Source organism: Phoxinus phoxinus (assembly GCF_949152265.1).
Source record: "Phoxinus phoxinus genome assembly, chromosome: 18".
NCBI lineage: Eukaryota > Metazoa > Chordata > Actinopteri > Cypriniformes > Leuciscidae > Phoxinus > Phoxinus phoxinus.
Window position 1 is genome coordinate 2,313,524 of NC_136893.1, and position 21,789 is coordinate 2,335,312.

General features: G+C 41.5%; 1 pseudogene across 1 annotated transcript in view; it reads left to right on the plus strand.

Annotated features, from left to right (window-relative positions):
• Nucleotides 1-21,377, plus strand: part of LOC306986381 (E3 ubiquitin-protein ligase TRIM39-like) — a 66,184-nt pseudogene extending 44,807 nt beyond the window's left edge. The window contains exons 2-7 of the transcript XR_013800716.1: nucleotides 10,963-11,519; nucleotides 14,987-15,082; nucleotides 15,512-15,745; nucleotides 17,904-18,043; nucleotides 20,494-20,520; nucleotides 20,646-21,377. The product of XR_013800716.1 is annotated as an E3 ubiquitin-protein ligase TRIM39-like (transcript). The remainder of the gene's footprint in view (nucleotides 1-10,962; nucleotides 11,520-14,986; nucleotides 15,083-15,511; nucleotides 15,746-17,903; nucleotides 18,044-20,493; nucleotides 20,521-20,645) is intronic.
• The last annotated feature ends 412 nt before the right edge of the window (nucleotides 21,378-21,789 follow it).

Here is a 21,789-nt window from a genome sequence, read left to right on the forward strand (position 1 = left end):
CGCATCCGGTGTGCGATACCTCGAGTTGTCAGACGCGGCGCGGCGCTTCTCGTCCGGTGTGCGATACCTCGAGTTGTCATAGACGCGCCGCTTCTCGTCCGGTGTGCGATACCTCAAGTTGTCATAGACGCGGCGCGGCGCTTCTCGTCCGGTGTGCGATACCTCGAGTTGTCATAGACGCGGCGCGGTGCTTCTCGTCCGGTGTGCGATAACTCGAGTTGTCATAGACGCGGCGCTTCTCGTCCGGTGTGCGATACCTCGAGTTGTCATAGACGCGGCGCGGCGCTTCTCGTCCGGTGTGCGATAACTCGAGTTGTCATAGACGCGGCGCGGCGCTTCTCGTCCGGTGTGCGATACCTCGAGTTGTCATAGACGCGGCGCTTCTCGTCCGGTGTGCGATACCTCGAGTTGTCATAGACGCGGCGCTTCTCGTCCGGTGTGCGATACCTCGAGTTGTCATAGACGCGGCGCGGCGCTTCTCGTCCGGTGTGCGATACCTCGAGTTGTCATAGACGCGCCACTTCTCGTCCGGTGTGCGATACCTCGAGTTGTCATAGACGTGGCGCTTCTCGTCCGGTGTGCGATACCTCGAGTTGTCATAGGCAAGGCAAGGCAAGGCAAGTTTATTTATATAGCACATTTCATACACAATGGTAATTCAAAGTGCTTTACATAGAAGAAATTAAAATAATCAAAAGAAATAAGAATAATTAAAACAGTTTAGAGTAAAAAATAAAAATAAAATAAAATAAAATACAGTGCAAACAGTCGGACGAACAGCGGCACAGTGCTCATTCAGTAAATGCAATGTTAAACAGAAGTGTTTTGAGTCTGGATTTGAAAGTGGCTACTGTAGGAGCACACCTGATCTCTTCTGGAAGCTGGTTCCAGCTGCGGCTGGCATAATAGCTAAAAGCGGACTCTCCTTGCTTTGAGTGAACCCTTGGTATTTCTAGTTGATGTGATCCTAATGATCTCAGTGATCTGTTGGGTTTATATTCAGTGAGCATATCTGCAATGTATTGAGGTCCTAGGCCATTAAATGATTTATATACCAGTAATAATACTTTAAAATCAATCCTAAATGTGACTGGAAGCCAGTGTAAAGACCTGAGGACTGGTGTGATATGTTCATATTTTCTGGTTCTGCTCAGGATCCTGGCGGCAGCGTTCTGTACGAGCTGCAACTGTCTTATGGTCTTTTTGGGAAGGCCAGTAAGGAGTCCATTACAATAATCCACCCTGCTGGTGATGAAAGCATGCACAAGTTTTTCTAAGTCTTGACTGGAAACAAAGCATCTAATTCTTGCAATATTTTTTAGATGATAGTATGCTGATTTAGTTATTGCTTTGACGTGACTACTGAAGCTAAGGTCTGACTCTAGAGACACACCAAGATTCCTGACTTGATTTTTAGTTGTTTGACCTCTAGAGTGGAGGTATGCATTCACCTTGAGAACTTCATCTTTGTTTCCAAACGCAATGACTTCAGTTTTGTCTTTGTTTAACTGAAGAAAGTTTTGGCACATCCAGCTGTTTACTTCATCAATGCATTGGAACAGGGAGTCAATGGGGCTGTAATCGTTAGGCGATAGGGCTAAGTAGATCTGTGTGTCGTCTGCATAGCTGTGGTAAGCAATTTGGTTCTTTCTCATTATTTGGCTCATTGGAAGCATGTACAGGTTGAATAGGAGTGGCGCAAGAATTGAGCCTTGAGGAACTCCGCATGTCATGGATGTCCACTCAGACTTATGGTCTCCTATACTCACATAATAACCTCTCGCTTCTAAGTATGACCTGAACCATTTTAGGACTATCCCAGAAAGCCCCACCCAGTTTTCCAGCCTGTCAAGAAGTATGTTGTGATCAACAGTGTCAAATGCAGCACTGAGGTCGAGTAATACCAGCACTGATAATTTGCCTGTATCAGTATTTAAGCGAATATCGTTAATTATCTTTATGAGCGCTGTCTCTGTGCTGTGATGCGATCGGAAACCAGATTGAAAATTGTCAAAGTATCCATTCGAGCTTAAGAATTTGTTCAGCTGATTGAAAACAACTTTTTCAATGATCTTGCCAATGAAAGGAAGATTTGAGATCGGTCTATAATTGCTTAATATAGTCTTATCAAGATTACTCTTTTTCAGGAGGGGTTTGACAACTGCAGTTTTCAGGGAGTTTGGAAAACTTCCAGAGAGAAGTGAGGCATTTACCACTTCTAGGAGATCTGCTTCTAAGCTGTTTAACACACTTTTGAAGAAAGATGTGGGAAGAGCGTCAAGGGCGCAGGTTGATGTTTTAAGGTGCTGTACGGTTTCTTCCAAAATTTTGCCATCAATTTCTTTGAAATCAGACATAGTAACTTTCTCAGGTTGTGGTCTGATCTGTCTGACCCTAGTGCAACTCAAGGATGTGCTGATCACCTTTCTGATATTATTGATTTTCTCAGAGAAGAAAGAAGCGAACTCACTGCACTTGCTATCTGAGAGCATTTCACTGGGAATCTGGCTCGGGGGGTTTGTCAGTCTCTCTACAGTAGCAAAAAGAGTGCGTGTGTTGTTTAAGTTGCTGTTAATAATATTTGAGAAGAAAGTCTGTCTAGCTTTGCCTAGTTCCATATTGAAAGCATGGATGGTGTCTTTGTAGATGTTATAATGGACTACAAGTTTTGTCTTCCGCCACATGCGCTCTGCTTTTCTGCATTGTCTTTTCATATTTTGCACTGCTGTTGAGTTTCTCCAGGGTGCCTTTTGTCTACCACTCTTCCTGACCTTCACAGGAGCAATATCATCAATTACACTTTTAACTTTTGAGTTAAAAGAATCAAGGAGAAAATCAACAGAGTCAGCAGATATGCTTGGTGTTAAAGATATAGCCTTCATAAATAGTACACTAGTGTTCTCATTTAAGCATCTCTTTTTGACAGACACAGATCTAGCTTCAATGGCAGGAGAGATCAATATATCAAAGAAAATACAGAAATGATCAGACAGTGCTACATCCTTAATAACAATCGATGAAATGTTTAGACCCTTACTGATAAGTAAATCTAGAGTGTGTCCACGATTGTGTGTCGGTCCATGTACATGCTGAGTCAGATCAAAAGTTTTTAAAACAGTTTTGATTTCTTTTGCCATATTGTTTTCTGCATTGTCTATGTGGATGTTGAAATCTCCGGCAATAGCAAAACAGTCAAACTCTGAGGAAATGGTTGATAACAGTTCTGTAAAATCCTCAGCAAAGGCTGAAGAGTATTTTGGAGGCCTGTAAACAATGATTAGTAAAATGCGTGGAGCACCTTTTAACACAATACCCAGATATTCAAAAGACGGGTAATTACCAAATGATATTTGCTTACATGGATAGACATCTTTAAAAAGAGCAGCTACTCCCCCACCTCTCCTACCCGCTCTGCAGACACTCATAAAAGTAAAGTTATCAGGGGATGTTTCATTTAGGACAGTTGCACTGCAGTTGTCTTCTAGCCAAGTTTCATTTAGAAACATAAAATCCAGGTTGTATGTGGTTATTAAGTCATTGACTAGAAGTGATTTATTTTTAAGTGAGCAGATGTTTAAGAGTGCTAACTTAACAGTCTTACTTTTTGTCCGCACAGCAGTCTTAGTTTGGCGTGTAATAGGCACCAGATTAGATGGGTTTGCTGTACGGCTTTTGAAGGCCTTAGACTTTCTATCATGTAATCGAACAGCAATAGAGAAAGATACAGGCACACAGGGTTCCCGCTTGTTCTGTAAACATTTGAGAAAGTTACTGTTATCATAGCGGGGACCCGTCACATATCAATGAGAGCTGGTATCAGTTGTTTTTAGTTCACCTCGAGCAGAAGGAGGGTGTGAGCCCTGTCGTTGTGGCAGAGCCCGAAGAACTCTTGCAGGAGGGGGGAGAGGGCGAGCGGGGCCCGCAGGCTTTGGTGGTTTTGGGGCCTGCCGTTTTTTGGTTGATATCTGTGGGCTTGCAAAAGAGTGGGATAGTTTGGTTCCAGCAAAGACCAGTTTTTCCATTCTCTCTGAGAAGCACAGAAGTGGAGATGCTGGAGATAGAGATAGCGTGTCTGGTGAGAGGGGCTGTTGTTGTTCTGGTGTTATCGGAGGCTGTAATATGCTGACCTGGTTTCCCTGGCTGTTTTCCAGGAAGTCGTCCTTGGGTGTTGAATCTTGGAGCAGTTCTAGTATGTCACAGTCTGTCTGTGGGCAGGGCTCAGCTGAGATTGTGTCCGTGAGCAGAAGTTGTTGTGGCTGAGTGGTGTTATCATTGTCCTTGTGTGACGTGTCAACCGCATGTCCATTCAGGTGCTGGATTGAAGTCCTGTGGTCATTCATACTGTGTCCAGGTGTGTGTGTGCCATTCAGGTTGAGTGGATTGGCACACACTGCAGAAGGATGATTGAGGGAGAAGTAGATATTGTCCTTTAGCACTCTTGAACCAAGTTTGTTTGGGTGGTGTCCGTCCTGTTGGAACAGTTGCCTCTGACTCCAGAAAAGATTGAAGTTGTCAATAAAGTTCACTCCTTTTATATTGCAGGTTTTTTGGAGCCATGTATTAAGCCCAAGCAACCGTGAAAACCTGTTTGTTCCTCTTGCTGGGAGTGGTCCACTGATGAATGTTTGTACTTTCAGTCTTTTAAGTGTTTCAAGAAGTTCATTGAAATCCTTCTTAAGGAGTTCTGACTGCTCTTTATGAATATCATTTTTCCCCACATGAATGATGAGTCGATTTGCAGTCTTATGTTTCATCAGAATGTTCTCAAGTTCCCTGTTTACATCAGAAATTGTTGCTTGTGGAAGGCAGCACGTAGTTGTATCCCTGCTACTAGTGTGTCGGATAATGGAGTCGCCCACTATCAGAGTCGTGTGCTCGGCTAGGCTCTGAGCTGAGTGCCGCTGTCTGCTCGACCTTGAGTGCCAGTTAGCATCAGTGTTAGCTACTGGCTTATCCAGTCTGTGTTCGATCACGTTTGGAGATTCCTCATTTACATTCATTAATACTTCAAATCTGTTCTCAAGATGTATAGGCGGTGGTAGGAGACCAGTGTTTGCAATCCTTGTCAGAGCCGTATCTGGGGTAGAGGATGCTATTGCGGCAATATGTGATACTCGTGACAATCTGATGTCTCGAGTGCCTTTGGGTCTCGCTCCCTGTGTGTGCCATCGATTTGTAAGTCGATCGGCTTGTTTCTCTACACTCAGTATGGCCTGTTGAGGAGCAGTAGATTCATGGGGCTCACCTGCTGTATGCTGAGGGCGTCCATGACGGAGCTCTGTTGTGTGTTCCGTCTGGTTTGGTGGTCCCGCAAATAACTTTGTTTCAAGAACTGCAATCCTTTGCAAAAGTCTGTGGCAGTTAGTGCAGCAAGTAGATTCCAGAAGAGGCATTTTCTCTTATCCTTATGCAGTTGTGTTTTCTCTTCCCCGGAATGTAAACTTTCAGTGGGAGGCTGGTCGAATAAAATAATTCAGCTTTTTTGTAGTAATCCAAGCGTTTGAGCACTGTGCTGATTTGCTGAGGTTAAAATTAGTTGATAAAAGAAGATAAAATATAAAAAATATAAAAGCGATAGAGCAAAGCGCGGAGCAGTAAGCAAGAGCGTCCGAACAGTAGCTGAGCAGGAAGTAGAATCATAGACGCGCCGCTTCTCGTCCGGAGTGCGATACCTCGAGTTGTCATAGACGCGGCGCTTCTCGTCTGGTGTGCTGTGCGATACCTCGAGTTGTCATAGACGCGGCGCGGCTCTTCTCGTCTGGAGTGCGATACCTCGAGTTGTCATAGACGCGGCGCGGCGCTTCTCGTCCGGTGTGCGATACCTCGAGTTGTCATAGACGCGGCGCGGCTCTTCTCGTCTGGAGTGCGATACCTCGAGTTGTCATAGACGCGGCGCTTCTCGTCCGGTGTGCGATACCTCGAGTTGTCATAGACGCGGCGCGGCTCTTCTCGTCTGGTGTGCGACCCCCTTTAGATTATTGGCAGCATAGAAAAACGAAACGATGTGACAGCCATGGGCTGCACAATACAAGTTACCGGTAATATCCATCGAGCCTATGAACTGCCAGAAACACATCAACAAGAAAGAATGAAGGCTGTGAAACAACTGCAATCATGTGATACAAAATTACCCTATTAATCACTTTCATCATCACCGCGATCCTCAACTACAAGTTCATTGGCGATTTCCTCCTCCTTGTCGCTCTCCTCTACTTCTCCCTCTCTGGCCTCCGCTAACTCTGCCTGCCTTGCGCGCGCTAACAGCTCCCACCCAGATACTGAGGGCTCTCTTGCAATCTCAGGGCTCTCTTGCAATCTCAGGGCTCTCTTGCAATCTGTACCATAGAACTGGCTTAAACAGACGATCTTTTAGAAGATTAAATACAACCCAAAAATAAAAAACAGACCAGGCCTCTATTTGAGACCGGCCTTTATTTATCCAAACCTGTAGCTGTGTAAAAGAGACAGGCTATTTGGGACTCGGCTATTATTTGTCACAGTCACAGTTGTCGTTTAATGACATGGGTGTCGTCTTTCATCGTCTTGTCTTAGTCAGGGAACAGAAAGGTCCTCAACGGACATATTTCGTCTCAGTTTTCGTTAACGAAATTAACACATGATGGTGTAGGCCTATTCTGATAACACACATTTAACTCGTAATAAACAAATAGATTTGAACTTTAAAAAATGACAAACTAGGCTAGGCTAGGCTACGTAGTAGGAGGCTATCTTGTTCTGTACCTCACTTGCCTAGTAACCATAGTAACGGGTAAGCACGCTTTCGCGCTTTCTGCTATGGCATGGAGCCTCGCGATATGCACTCAATTTTACGCTGCATGAATTTTTAATTAGACTACATTAGTAACAGTAAATTTTGTTCCGGTATGAACTTAATCCTGGGAAAGGAAAATTCACGTATCTACCCCGTAGTGATAAAATAAAATAAAATTCTGGATCAAATTTATAGGCAGGACAAGTAGTTTAAGGCTTGGTTTGTAGAGAATTACAAACATGCGCACATATATTCAAACGCACATAACTATAGAATTAATTCTTGATGCGCACGTGAGCGCCATCAGCGTTTCTCACAGGTTCGCGTTTAAAGTCTGTGTAGAGAGAACGGTGTCGTCTTAGCGGCCCCTAATTTAATAACAAATTATCCTTTTGACGGAAGTGAATCAATCAAAACTAATTTTAGCTGGAAAATAGCATTATTGAAGAACTGCTATAAAGCCAAAACAATCTGTTACCTTAAATTATACGTTTATCTCTGTAAAGCAGCTTTGAAACAATCTACATTGTTAAAAGCGCTATATAAATGAAGATGACTTGACTTGAAAGGCAAAAAAATATATAAGACCATTGTAACAAAATCCAAGACTTTGTATACCAAAATCAAGGCTTTTAAGGCCTTAATTTGATATAGCTACAATTTAAGACGTTTTCAATGCTTTTAAAGGAGAACTCCGGTGCAAAATGAACCTTTGGTCTAATTACACATTGTTACCTAGTCAACCGTTATCTGAGATTTGTTTTCATGATTATCGAATGTAAATAGTTTTATCTCTAAAAACAGTTTAGCCTATAATGCTAGTATAACGCTAGTATATGGGGCGTAGAGTAATGACAAATAAAAATCGCTTGTTAATACCACTAACAAGGCTCAAAATAGCCCCACACTAACACGGTAGCATAATGAGGGTCCCTACATGCAAACCGAAGCATTGAGAAATTTGACAGTGTCCAGACAGTTTAATGAGAAGATATTTTATACATACAGTCAACTTCACGAATACAAGCAGAATCCATCTTGGAAAAACAGACTATATCAGTCGATCTACGAACCACCGATCCAAATGCGCTGGACCATATGAGATTCTACACAGTTCAGCGCATTTGGATCGGCTGTTCGTAGATCGACTGATAGAGTCTGTTTTTCCAAGATGGATTCTGCTTGTATTCGTGAAGTTGACTGTATGTATAAAATATCTTCTTATTAAACTGTCTGGACACTGTCAAATTTCTCAATGCTTCGGTTTGAAGGTAGGGACCCTCATTATGCTACCGTGTTAGTGTGGGGCTATTTTGAGCCTTGTTAGTGGTATTAACAAGCGATTTTTATTTGTCATTACTCTACGCCCCATATACTAGCGTTATACTAGCGTTATAGGCTAAACTGTTTTTAGAGATACAACTATTTACATTCGATAATCATGAAAACAAATCTCAGATAACGGTTGACTGGGTAACAATGTGTAATTAGACCAAAGGTTCATTTTGCACCGGAGTTCTCCTTTAAGAGCAAAAACCCTGTGCAAAGATAGAGATGTCATGAAATGTGTTTTTAAGTCTCGTTTTACAGTGTGTGAGCGCATTAATTAAGCACTGCAAATCATCGCACATCTTCTCTGTGAAGTTCTTGGTTTTGTAAAGAAACTCATATGTACGCATCATTTATATTTGTCTGTGTTTATTATTTGTATTCACTTTGAAATGTGAGAGATGGCAGAAGGCAGTAGATGTGGTGTGAGTTAGGCAGAATAACACTGAGAAAAATAATCATGTCCTTTTACGTGTGTGTCTAGATAACATCAGTTATGTGTTGTTAAATGTCTGTGCTTCACAACCCAGAGTCAGTTCCCTTGCAGAACTGCTGTAGCTTCAAATAATGATCGCAAATAAAAAGTGCACATGTTAAAAGGGGACTGAGAACTTTCTTTCTTGTTACAGGTTCTGAAATTACAAATGTAAAATATTATGAAGTAATAATAAAATGAAGAAACATACCTGAGGGAATAAAATCATCATCATCGCTCTGTTCTTCCTCAGCCGTGGTTTCTCTCTTCATCTTCATCTGCTGTTCTCCAGCGCTACAGTCAAGCAGGTTTAATCGGTGGATCCATGACTGTCACACACACTCTCCTGAGCGTCAGTGTAACAGAGTAAAGTGAGTCCTGTGTGTCTCTGGATCTCTGTGTGTTCAGAGAGTTGATCTCTGACGCTCCACTGAATCCTGTCCATCAGTCACACACACTCAAACCTCTTCCAGCTCCTGAGGAACACAGAATCACAGCGACTTTCAATTTATATAACAACTGTTCCTCTGAAGGAGACTATTTTAAAGAATAATAAACTGTTGGCAGACTGGATGTAACATTTTTAGATATGTCAAAATAGCAGATCTATCATAGTCGTTCAATCACATGTTTATTGTTCATATAAAACATTGCAGTCATAATCTACAGTCATATCAAGATGTTGGAATTGTGAGAATCGAATCAATACATCAATTTGATTAGTTCATTACTCAGCAGAAAGAAAAGAAAAACGGGGAAAGACAAACAAACACAGAGTTTCAGGTAATTCAGGCATTTAAAGATGAAGTGAATCTTTATCCTGTACAAACCTCTCAATCCCTTCAGTTTCTCTCCATCATCTTTACTCCAGTGACTCCTTCTCTCTCTTCAGCTGACAGATTTCTGTGATGAAAATATCAATATCCAGGATTGACAGACATTATCTCCATTTAACAGGTTTACATTTTAAACATGCAATTCTCAAACTTCTGCTGGTTTCTTCTGAATCTGTGAGCACTGTGTGAACTCCTTTCAAAAGTGAGTGAGCAGCTGCTGCTTCGTTTTGTTTACAGCGGATAATAAACTACTAGTGCATTAGCGCCACCTATTGGTAGCAGGCCTATATGGACCAGAAAACAGCCTTCATCTCTGCAGGTACCAGGGAGTCATCGTCGTTTCCAGCTTCTCCAGAATCCACACTGAGCCTCACACACCGTCCAGAGCAAACAACAAGCACTGCAGACTATACTGTAAGCATATTTTAAATATGTTAAATCCTCCCTTGAGCTCTTTCTTTAGTGGTTTTACCGGCGGGTAAAATAAGATTTCCCTCAGACGGACGGCCAAAATATCCGTTAAATTTAAATGGCTGAGATTCGCGCTTCAGGATCGTGACGTGTGTGCACTCATACATCTGCCAGACAACGCTCAGCATTTTATCTCCGTGAGGTTGATTTTAAAAACAACTAACAATCTTTTTTTTAATCTTTTTTTTTTTTACCTCGCCTTCATCATTTATTTTTAGCTATTAGAAAGCTTTTATATGTTTTATTGTTTTACCGATCCAGGAAATCAAAGCAAATTGCACTGAATCATGTGTATGTGCCTTTTCAAACAAACTTCAATTGTATAAACTGTGATAACTTGATATTTGCCACTGCTCTCTTCAAAAATTGAGGAACTAAACAAAACTACGAATAATCTAAAAGTTTCTTACACTGTTTACTCACACAGCATGGATGGATTAGAAACTGTTTAATATTTATGATTATGGGCGGAGCTACATGACGTCACTGTATGTGTGTAACGATTTCAGTGAAAGTGAAACTGAAGAGATGAACTGAAGCTTCTTCAAACAACATTTCTTTTCCGAATCTCTGAAATTAACAATCAAATCTGATATTCACTCACAGGTAAGCAATGGAAATGTAAGTTCTCTAGTTTAATAGCATGACGCAGTATAGGAACGTTTGTAAAATTAAAGTCTGTGTTCATGTAACATATCAGAATCAGGAAGTATTTGAACTGCAGACAGAATAAACAAAGTTCAGTGAAAAGTGAAAACTGTATTAAACAGAAATGACAGTGTTTACAGATGTTTATTTAGTAAGTTATTTGTTTGGAAAATTATAGTTCCACTCATTTTCTGTGTTGTCTTTTATAAATCTTATGATGGTATTAAATTTTGTAAAAACCTGTTACATTTGCTGTACTGTGGCTCCTAGTTTCTAGTTTTCCTAGTTTAGTTTCTGTATTTAGTTTCTTTAGGTTTTTTTTCTACAGGTATTTAACATGCAACATACACAGCTTAATTTACTCAGTACAATTATCAAAATTGCTCTCTTCAGCAATGTAGAAGATATATTGACATTACTTATCTTTTCAGTCATGGCATCCTCCAGAGGTCCAGCACTAAATGAGGAGCTCCAGTGCTCCATCTGTCTGGAAGAGTTCACTGATCCAGTCACCACTCCATGTGGACACAACTTCTGCAGAACCTGCCTGATCAAGTGCTGGACGAACACACAGACCTGCTTCTGTCCACTCTGTAAAGAAAAATTCAGCAAAAGACCTAAGCTCAAGATTAATACAACACTCAGAGAGGTTGTGCAACACTTTAAGGAGAAGCTCAATCTAGGAGAATCTGAGGTGTTCTGTGACGTCTGTGATGGAAGAAAGCAGAAAGCGGTGAAGACCTGCCTGACGTGTCCAAGCTCTTACTGTGACTCTCATCTGGAGCCTCATCGCAGAGTCCCACGTCTAAAGAAACACAAACTCATCAATGCTGTGGAAAATCTTGAGGATTATATATGCCAGAAACACGAGAGACCTCTGGAGCTGTTCTGTAGAGATGACCAGACGTGTGTTTGTCTGTTCTGCACTGAAGGAGAACACAGGACTCACAACACTGTTCCTATAGAGGAGGAGAGTCGAGAGAAGAAGGTAAAGAGTTACAGACACAACACTTTAAACACCCCATGAAATGCAGTTTCTATCAGTCAGTCACATTCGATGTTACATATATACTGATGTATAGGGATCTCGCCTGAGAGCCCAATCACCATCGAGTGATAACAGAACAAGCCAATGCACATTGGCGAATGAGATTTGCATCGCAAGCCACTTCCTGCTTCCTGGTATATAAGGCAGCGGTTGATGAGTGTTTGCACGGTTAAGTGCAGCGGCTGTTCCCCTGGGCGCTTCAAAATCTCAAGAGAAATTTCTCTAAAACAGTAAACAAAGGTGTGGCGTTGCATCTTTTTCAAGATGTCATTCCACCCGTGTGTTTCTGGATGTGGTCGTTTCCTGGCATCATCTGATTGCCACGATCACTGCCTCACATGTCTTGGACGTAAGCATGCTGAGGTAGCATTCATTGATGAGTCATGCACCCACTGCGTTGATCGTTGATATTGAGATAAAGACTGAGATACCTTGAAAAAGGTGGAGTCCGGCTGTGGTTGATGGTCCTTCCCATGGGGGACCCGGCATCTCATTCGGGGGTCCTGCAGAGGACCGGATGTCGATCGCTGCATCAGAGGGCGGGCTTGAGTCCTCTGGGGATGAAGATTTGGCTGCGCTGTCCCCTTCGCGCAGAGTAGCATTGTTCTAGTCCGACCCAGAGCTCACTGCCATGATTTCCCAGGCCGCCACGAGCATTGGGCTCGAGTGGAACACTCCAAATCTCGAGTATTTAAGTCATTTTAAGATAAAACCCGACCCTGCGCAGAAATGCATCCTCACGTGCGTTCGCCTCCAAGATTGGTTTGCAGCGATCGACCTGAAAGACACATACTTTTCTAGACGTATCTCAACGACTGGCTCATTTGGGCCAAAGTCGCAAAATCAGTTATGCGAACACAGGGACCTGGGAAGGCAGCTGCCACTGTAGTCAAGGTCCTGTCCAGGAACCCGAGGCTGCCTGCCCGTCGCATACAGCATCCCAGCCCGTGCTGGAGGCATCTGTTGACACAATCACTTCAGCGATAGCCCCCTCTACGAGGCACGCTTGTGCTTTGAAGTGGAGCCCATTTGTTGATTGGTGTTCTTCTCGCATCTACCCCCGTAGATGCCCTGCAAAACAGGTTGGAGCGAAGGGTGTCTCCCTCCACTCTGAAAGTGTATACCTCTGTTATCTGTACAGAGTCACCACATGGCTACGCGGAAACAATACATAATTCCGTATTATACATTTTTAAGGCCAGACAAGTAGTTTGTTGAGGGTTGATTTGTCAAGAAGGACTACATGCCTGTGAACATATATATTCAAACGCGCATACCTATGGACTGAACACGTGATGTGCATGTGCGCAACGTCGGTGTCTGCACAGAGGTTTGCGCAAAGGTTGCGTAGGTTTGTGCAAAGATAACAGATAATCGTTTGCATCTTGGAACCTATTTCCGGGAGTGCGTTCTCGAGCCACCTGGCACTGTTTTGTGCGGATGGGCGGCCGGAGCGCGTTGAGGGTTTTCTGTTAGAAAGGTGTCGTGTAAGCGGGTCCTTAGTTAATAACTAATGATCTTTGCAACGGAAGTGACTTTAGCTGGACAATATCTTTTTCCTAGGTCTGCTGTAAAGCCAAAACAATCTCTGTTACTATAATTCCTATTATCACTGTAAAGCTGTTTTGAAACAATTCATATTGTTAAAAGCGCTATATAAATGAATCTGACTTGACTTGTATGTTGCCGCAATCGCAGCACATCACAACACAGTAGACGGTAAGTCTCTGAGGAAACACGACTTGGTCATCAGTTCCTAAGAGGCGCCAGGTGGTTGATTCCTCCTCAGCCACACCTCTTCCCCTCTTGGGTCTTCTCTCTGGTCTTAACAGCCCTACAGAGAGCACCCTTTGAGCCCTTGCAGTCAGTAGAGGTCAAGATCCTGTCTCTGAAGACACTGCTCCTGACTCTGTTCACATCCATTAAGAGGCTGGGGGACCTGTAGGCATTTTCGGTCAACGAAGCGTGCCTGGACATCAAGTCCCTGCCTGGAAACGTTCCCACAGTTCCCACCACTCCTTTCAGAGACCATGTGGTGGACTTCGTTCACTCGACGAGTTGCTTCCTCCTAGGCGTTGGCCCACGGCACCTCTCTGGCAGACATATGCAGAGCTGCGGGCTGGGCAACACCTAAATGGAGCCGGTTTCTTTCTGTGTGTTGGGTACAAACAGGTAATATGAGAATTCTGGCTCTGTGTCTCGCTTGCTGCGCCATTCCCCTCTAAGGATGGGATACAAGCACCTATTCTGCTCCTCAGGCAAGTTCCTCGACTGTTGAACCCTGGTGGAGTTCCTCCAGCATCCTCGGCAGTCAGATGCGGCGGAGTAATCTGACGCCAGGTCTAGTACTTGTGTGTATGCCCGGTTGGTCAGCCCCTGTACTAGACTAGATGCCTATATGTTGTGGTTCCCCTCCTAGAGGATCTCATATGTGCATTCTTCCACAGTATGGCTTCCCTGTTGGCGAGCCGTGTCTTTCACTCGGCAGAGTCCACTGCAATCTTTGTAACGGTATTGACTCCACCTCCCAACAAAGCTGGATCTACCACAGAGATCTTCCATATGTGGCACTGCCCTAATGGTCAGTCTACATGTTTAACTCCACATGTGGTCTCTGTAGCATTCCTCTCTCATCGAAAGAGGCACGCTTTCCCAGAGTTATCAAGTAATCTCACTGTATAGGGTCAGTAGGAACACATGTGATTGACATTCTCCGTGCAAACACCTGTCCTTTCTTCCACCCCAACAGGTGCAGGGGGACTAGGCAGCTTACTCTGGGCAGCTGGGACTTTCCATAGGGATCCCAATTCGTTAGTTCAGTTCGGCGTTACGTCGAACATGACTGACTGATAGGGAAGGTCTAGGTTACTAATGTAACCTAGATGCCTGTACACAACACCTGTAGCTCCGCAGGAACGTCTGGGACCCCATCTCAGCTCCTCAGCAGAAAACTTAATGTCAGAGTTTGTACGCTGCCTTATATACCCAGAAGCGGGGAGTGGTTTGCAATGCAAATCTCACATTGGCGTGTTCTGTTACCACTCAAAGGTGATTGGGCTCTAATGCGAGATCGCATTACATCAGTTCAGTCCAACGTAACGTCTCAGTTCCTTCCTTCAGGGAATGGGGGTTACATTAGTAACCTAGAAATGTTCTTTCCTGTGTCTTGACATGTTGAAGAACCTGTCCCTTTTTATTTAAAAAAACAGCTAAATCCAATAGTCTTTCATGACATCTGATAAAGCTGATTTTGTCACTCTCAAAACAGTCAGACATAAACTAAAAGATTCAAACTCAAATTTTGAATTCATTTGATCTTTAAATGGTTTAAAAAAAAAAAAAAAAGACTGTAAGAAGATGGAAAGCTATATCCAGTGATAAATGTTTCTGTTTTTCTCTGTATGTAGAATCAGCTGGTTCAGACACAGATAGACGTTCATCAGATGATCCAGGACAGAATGAAGAAGATTCAAGAGATCCAACACTCAGTAGAGCTGAGAAAGGTTTGTGCTTCGATCAACCCGAGTTTATATCCTGACTCATGGTCGTTTCCATTCCCCCTTTCACTTTCTGTTCACTCTCTAACTACAGCAAAAAATACATTTAAAAAAAATTATATGCATCATAATAGTTCAATCTATTTAATAAAGGCGTTTAATTAAATTGTGAGTTCTGCCATCATCTAGTAACCCTCATGTTGCTCCAAACACATGATTTTTCCCATAGAGCACAAATCTGTTGTGTGGAGTTATATTGGAGTTCTTCAACAGCTAGTCCTCAAGAGCAGCAAAACATTTATTTTGTGTCACAAATCACACATTTTAAGTGACAAGGTTAATTAACGATGTCAGAATATTTAGGGATGAACTGTCCCTCTAAATAATATGTGTATACGGAATAGATTAACAAATATAACTGTTCTCGTTCATCAGAGAAACACAGAGGAAGATAAATCCTCCAGTGTGGAGATCTTCTCTGATCTGATCCGCTCCATTGAGAGATGTCAGTCTGATCTGCTGAAGATGATGGAGGAACAGCAGAAAGCAGCAGAGAAACAGGCTGAAGATCTCATTAAAGATCTGCATCAGGAGATCACTGAGCTCAAGAGGAGAAACACTGAGCTGGAGCAGCTCTCACACACTGAAGATCATCTACGTCTCATACAGGTCTGTGAACATCCGTCTCAGTCAATATGTGCAATGTTACAGGACAAACTCTCTGTTCTTTAAGGTCCACCCAATTGACCCAACGACGGTGTCCAGAGGTGTGGCTGAAAGTTTTCTGTGTGTTCTGTCTTTTCAGTGTGCAAAGTGATTTAATTTCAATTACACTTTTATCTGACTCAATTTCATCTTGACCTTGAATTTAGGTTGGAATGCCAATAGATTATTGGTCATTTATATTTATCTAGAATCTAGATATTTTATTATGTTTATTTAACTCTTTACTTTAGAAGACACACACACACACACACACACACACACACACACACACACACACACACACACACACACACACACACACACACACACACACAACTATAGACATTTAAAACACAAATGTTATACAAATGTAAAATAATAATGGATAATACCAAAATATAATGGATAATACCAAAATATTACATAAAATATAAATAAAAAACCGTAATGACAGACAGCTTAATCAGTTACCAATGAGATTAACTAGGATGCAATTAAGACTAAACTGAACTCAAGGGCCCTATCTTGCACCCAGCGCAATTGACTTTGAACACCGACGCATGTATCATTCCTATTTTGCACCCGCGCACAGCGGACTTTTCCCTCCACAGACGCACGTCGGTAAATTAGGAAATGAACTTGCGCTCGCGGGGGCGGTTCAGCGCAAAGAGAAGGCGTGTTCTGGCGCAAAACTTCCATGGTGCTATTTTCCAGTTTTAGAAAGCAATTCCGCCACTGACCAGGAAAAAAACAGTCTAAAGACAGCGGCGCGTTGCGCGTTAGTGATAGGCTATGGTATTTTAAGGGCGCGTGCATGGCCATAATGTTAACGCGCATCCACTTTGATTCTCTAATATAAACAGATGCAGCAGTTTTCATTTTTGCAAATCATACATTATTACAAGGAAAAATATTAACACACGAGGGAAATCATTGTTGTGTCCATGAAGATGTGAAAAAGATATATCTAGATAAAAAAAAAAAATCTAGATTAGGCTACACATTTACTACCCAAATTATACGCCTGTTTAACCGAAGCTAATTTGTGTGTGTTTCTCCATCATCCCCAATGTCACTTCTCTGTGTTTTACGGCCCTGACGAGAACGTCGGTCTCCTCGGCTGTGAACTGCTCCAGGCGTGCGCCGGCAAATCCGCCGTTATAATAGCGATCCGCCATGGAACAAGCGCGTCTGCTCTTAAAGAGAGGACGCTCTGATTGGTTTATTTCACGTTACGCCCAAACCACACCTATGAATAATGAAGCTACTTCAGACCAACCCCTTTTAGATTTGCGTCGGGCGCAAGAGTCGTTTTTCCCGCCGGGAAAATAGCAACAGTGCCGGGAACCGCCCACAAAGTTACTTGCGCTTTGACACTTGCGTTTCAGATCGTTAAAATAGGGCCCCAAGTGTTTTGGCCGTTCATTTACACGACGGCGGCGTTTTGGGTTCCTGAAAACGGTTTTCAAAGTACAAGTTTTTAAAAACGGTCTCCTTGTAAACGATAAAAACGCAAATCTCTGCAGACGATGACGTCATGTGTGTGTGTGTGTGTGTAAACTAAAATAACCCTCAGTCAGAAATCTCCACGTCTGCAGCTTCACACACACCAAACTTTACAGTTTTATTCCTGTCTATATTCTAAAGGTTTTGTTCATACATCATTCACCTGATTTATACAACATCTTATTCCTACAAACAAATATTTTTTTTCTGTCTGTTTTTTTTCTCTCTTCTGATTTATGGTGTAAAAAAGAAAAAAAGAAATAGAGAAGTCCAAAATCCCCTCAGTAAAAACCTTTAACTCTAATATGTCAACAAAATCAAACAAGAATGTTGAACCTGACTTTATTCAATATTCAGATTTTGATATTTAATTAAATCAGTGCATATTCAATTAGACAATGCTTCATTTGCATATTTCAATATTTTAGAATTGTTTTAATACAGAAAACATAAGCAATTCTTCATGTAATCAATCAACTAGAGGAAGAATGGTGATATCTATCCATATCCATACAGAGGTTTTGCCTCAACTGTGTTAGAAAGCTCCTGTGTAAAACATATTGAACTGCTTTAAAAATAATGATCATATTTACCAGTCTTCTCTCTCCTGCTGTAGATGAGCTCATCCCTGAACACTCGTCCACACACCAAGAACTGGACTGAGATCAGGATTGACTCTGATGTGAATGTGAACTCTCTGTGTAGAGCTCTGACTGAACTGAAGAAAACTCTAGATGAAAAAAATCAGTCAAACTGGTATGTGAATATCAAATACAGTGTATAGATGTTTTTTTTTGTTATTGACTTAAATTACGCTTTTCCAGGAATATTATGAGATCACCACAATTATTTTGTCTCAGTCTGCAAACGATCACACTGAAAAATATAATCATAACTTAAACTTGCCATATCATTACTGTCACGAACTGCTCCGAGACGAGGATCCAAATGCAGTAGTTATTGATCAGGGAAATCCAAAGACGTAATCCAGGACAGGCAGGGTCAAACACAGGCACAGTCCATGCAGACACACACAACACGGGCAAAAGAGTAATCCAGTGATGTGACGTTCGGCACCGATGCTTCGAAGCTTGTATCAAAAAAACGAACCGTCTCGCATTGAAGCAGTGTATCGGAGCTTGATTCGTTTCGCCATAACCACGTGATCTGTGACGTCCGAAGCTTCGTTTCCACACACAGTCACAGTCAACGTGCAGATGTTTCCCTTCTCTCAAAAACACATAAAATAACACTTAATTCCGATAGTTATAAAGCATGCTGGGAACTAACAATGGTGTCTCTAAATAAAACTGCATGATTTAACTAATTATTTTAATCAAGCCTTCTTTCCTTAATTTAATCAGCTTAATCGGTTCCTCAAATTTTCCTTATCTCTTGGTTTTATTAGTGAAATGTTCTCATGCCCAGAGCCGTCGCATAGACTGTGCGAACTGTGCAACCGCACAGGGCCTCGCGCCACTAGGGGGCCTCGCAATCCTGCTTTTTTTTTATTTTTTATCATGTCTGTCAAGGTCACATTAAAAAAAATGCAACAAATTAAGCGGGTTTCTCATTGTCGCTATGTACGTAATGCGTCCTCACTGAAGACAGGAGAGCGGGAAAGCTAAAGCGAGGTAAAGCCAACATATCAGCTGCAAGAGAACGCGACCGATTTCGGAAGCACGAATCAAGTTCTGAGAAAAGGAAATGTCAATCTTCATCTTTATAACAGAAGATAAAATACAATACAACAATCTTCAAGATACAGTAAATCTTCAAATGTGTAACGGATTGTCACCTTAAAAACTGTAGGCTATTTTGTGGTGGAACAAGCAATGCTATATAAATATGTAGTTAGCATCTTAATTTAATCTTTGTTTTATTATTTTATTAGTTAATTTACTAATTGTTAACTCAGCTAGGCTAATTTAACGTAAAGAGCTGGATACTAGAATTACTAATAAAATAAATGTCAATAGCCTAAATGCATTGATTAGAATTGCTATAGACTAAATATTTTTCTCGTCGACTAGTCATTCATTTAAGCAATTAGTCGACTAATCTCACATTTATATTATTTTCTGCTTAAATACTGGGTGCATGGAGGAATATAGCCTATTCCGCGCGTAGGATATCTTGCCGCAAAGCACCGGCCAAAGCAGGCTAATGATAATGTCTGAAAAAATAACGAGGCATTTTTATTGTTTATTAATAAAAAATATATATTTGTAAATCAGTGTCGGCTGCAAACATATCTATATCTCCGCTGTAAGTGGATGCGTCTTTAGAGAGAAATGCACCTTTCATACGGATTATTATTACAGCCTAATCAGCCGGTATTTGCTTTCGATTAATTTTTTTCCGTTTAAAAGTGGACTTTTCGAGATTTATATAGAAATATTCATCATGTTGTTGAGACACTGTATTTCAGTTCATTTTTGAGACGCGCTCCAGTTCACGCAACCATGAAAGCGCGCCTTATTTGTTTTATTTTATTTTACAAAAGCACAACGTTTTCTTGTTATTGTGAGTTTGCGACTGATGCATTATTATTTTGTGTATGACCAGAAAAGATTGAGTATTTAAAGTTGTTTCCACTGTTGATAGGGAAATGAAAGTGTTCGCGCCGACGCCTGCCATGCAGTGCGCGCTCGTACGTCTCCGTATAAACAGTTGGATATGCACCTATAATAGCGAACATTTATCTAGGTTACAGTTAGAGCGAGCTGTCATGCCAGACGGATAAGTCCTTTTCATGTTTAACAAATCAAATCATGCATTTTCTACCTACCGCGAGAAAGCGCCGCACCGGTTTGAAAAAGGTAAAAGCATAACGAGCGTAACGAGAGAGCGGCCCCACTGACGGGGATGCAGAGATTTTTCTGCGTCTTTATATTAACATTTCTGATTGTTTAAATGATCAGTCCTTGGGGGCCTTAAAATGCGGGGCCCCGGGCAATTGTCTGCCCTATTGCGGCGCCTCAAACTATGTGCATGATTATGACTACGCGTGACTGTTATTCATGCGCAATTGAGCATCCACATCAAAGAGCAGGGCCTCGCATTTCAAGTTCGCACAGGGCCTCGCACCCCACCTGCGACGGCACTGCTCATGCCACTGATGCTGCTAATAGAGAGAAACTCACTGTTAACCTGAAATTATTGCTATAAATAATCCATCATTATATTGTCATCTGTGTCCACAGTTTTGAAGTTTGTGCAGAAGTTTGCAGGTACAGTGTGACTGATGCCATTTTCTTCAATACACTTGCCATACATTGTTTATAATCTGTATTATATCCTGTACATCTGAAAATGTTTGTTCTGAAGTGGATTGATAATGTCTGATCTCTCTCAGTGGATGTGACACTGGATCCTGATACAGCGAATCCATATCTCATCCTGTCTGATGATGGAAAACAAGCCAGACATGGAGACATTGAGCAGGACGTCCCAGAAAACCCAAAGAGATTTAATGAGGATTGTTGTGTTCTGGCAAAGCAGGGATTCAGTTCAGGAAGATTTTACTATGAGGTGCAGGTGAAGGGAAATACTGATTGGGATTTAGGAGTGGCCAGAGAATCCATTAACAGGAAGGGGGGGATCTGGCTGAGTCCTGAGGATGGAGTCTGGAGTTTGATTCTGAGAAATGAGAATGAATATAAAGCTTGTGAAAGTCCACCTGTCTCTTTATCTCTGAGAGTGAAACCTGAGAAGGTTGGTGTGTTTGTGGATTATGAGGAGGGTCTGGTCTCTTTTTATGACGTGGAGTCCAGATCTCATATCTACTCTTACACTGGTCAGACTTTCACTGACAAACTCTATCCATTTTTCAGCCCATGGGATGATGATGAAGGTGAAAACTCAAACCCACTGATCATCACTCCTGTCAGATGAAACAGACAAAATAAGAAAATCTTAAAAGATGAACTATGGATGTGCTGTTTTATTATGTAAATAAAAACCAAAAAAGAATTTGCACTAACCACAATCAAGAAGTTTTTACTTAAAATTATTAAGAAAATGAATATGTAATACAAGTGCAAAAAATAAATGTATAGTAGCGATGTGTCGTTCATGAAGTATTTGTTCATTTGACTTTCTCAGTGTGTGTAAATCCACTTGGGGTTCAGAGAACTAATTTTTTTACCACATTAATTTCACACACGTCTATTACAATTATGTGGTTTTGTTTCATTAATACAGTGTATACTTTTTTCTTGATTTACCCCGAAAGAATGGAAGTGAAATGTGACAACATGACCCATGACCATATGACAGATTAAAATGTTATCTGATCTAATAAAATACAAATTACAAGACAAACTCAAATATTTTGTCAATAAAATACAATTATTAACTTCATTAATGTCTTTTTTAAATAATTAGAAATAAACTTATTTTTTATTTTAATTTTTTTATTGGTATTTAACAAGACAACACATAATGATACATTCAATTAAAAGTATGAAATTACAGATTGTCTCAATTTAAACCCTTCA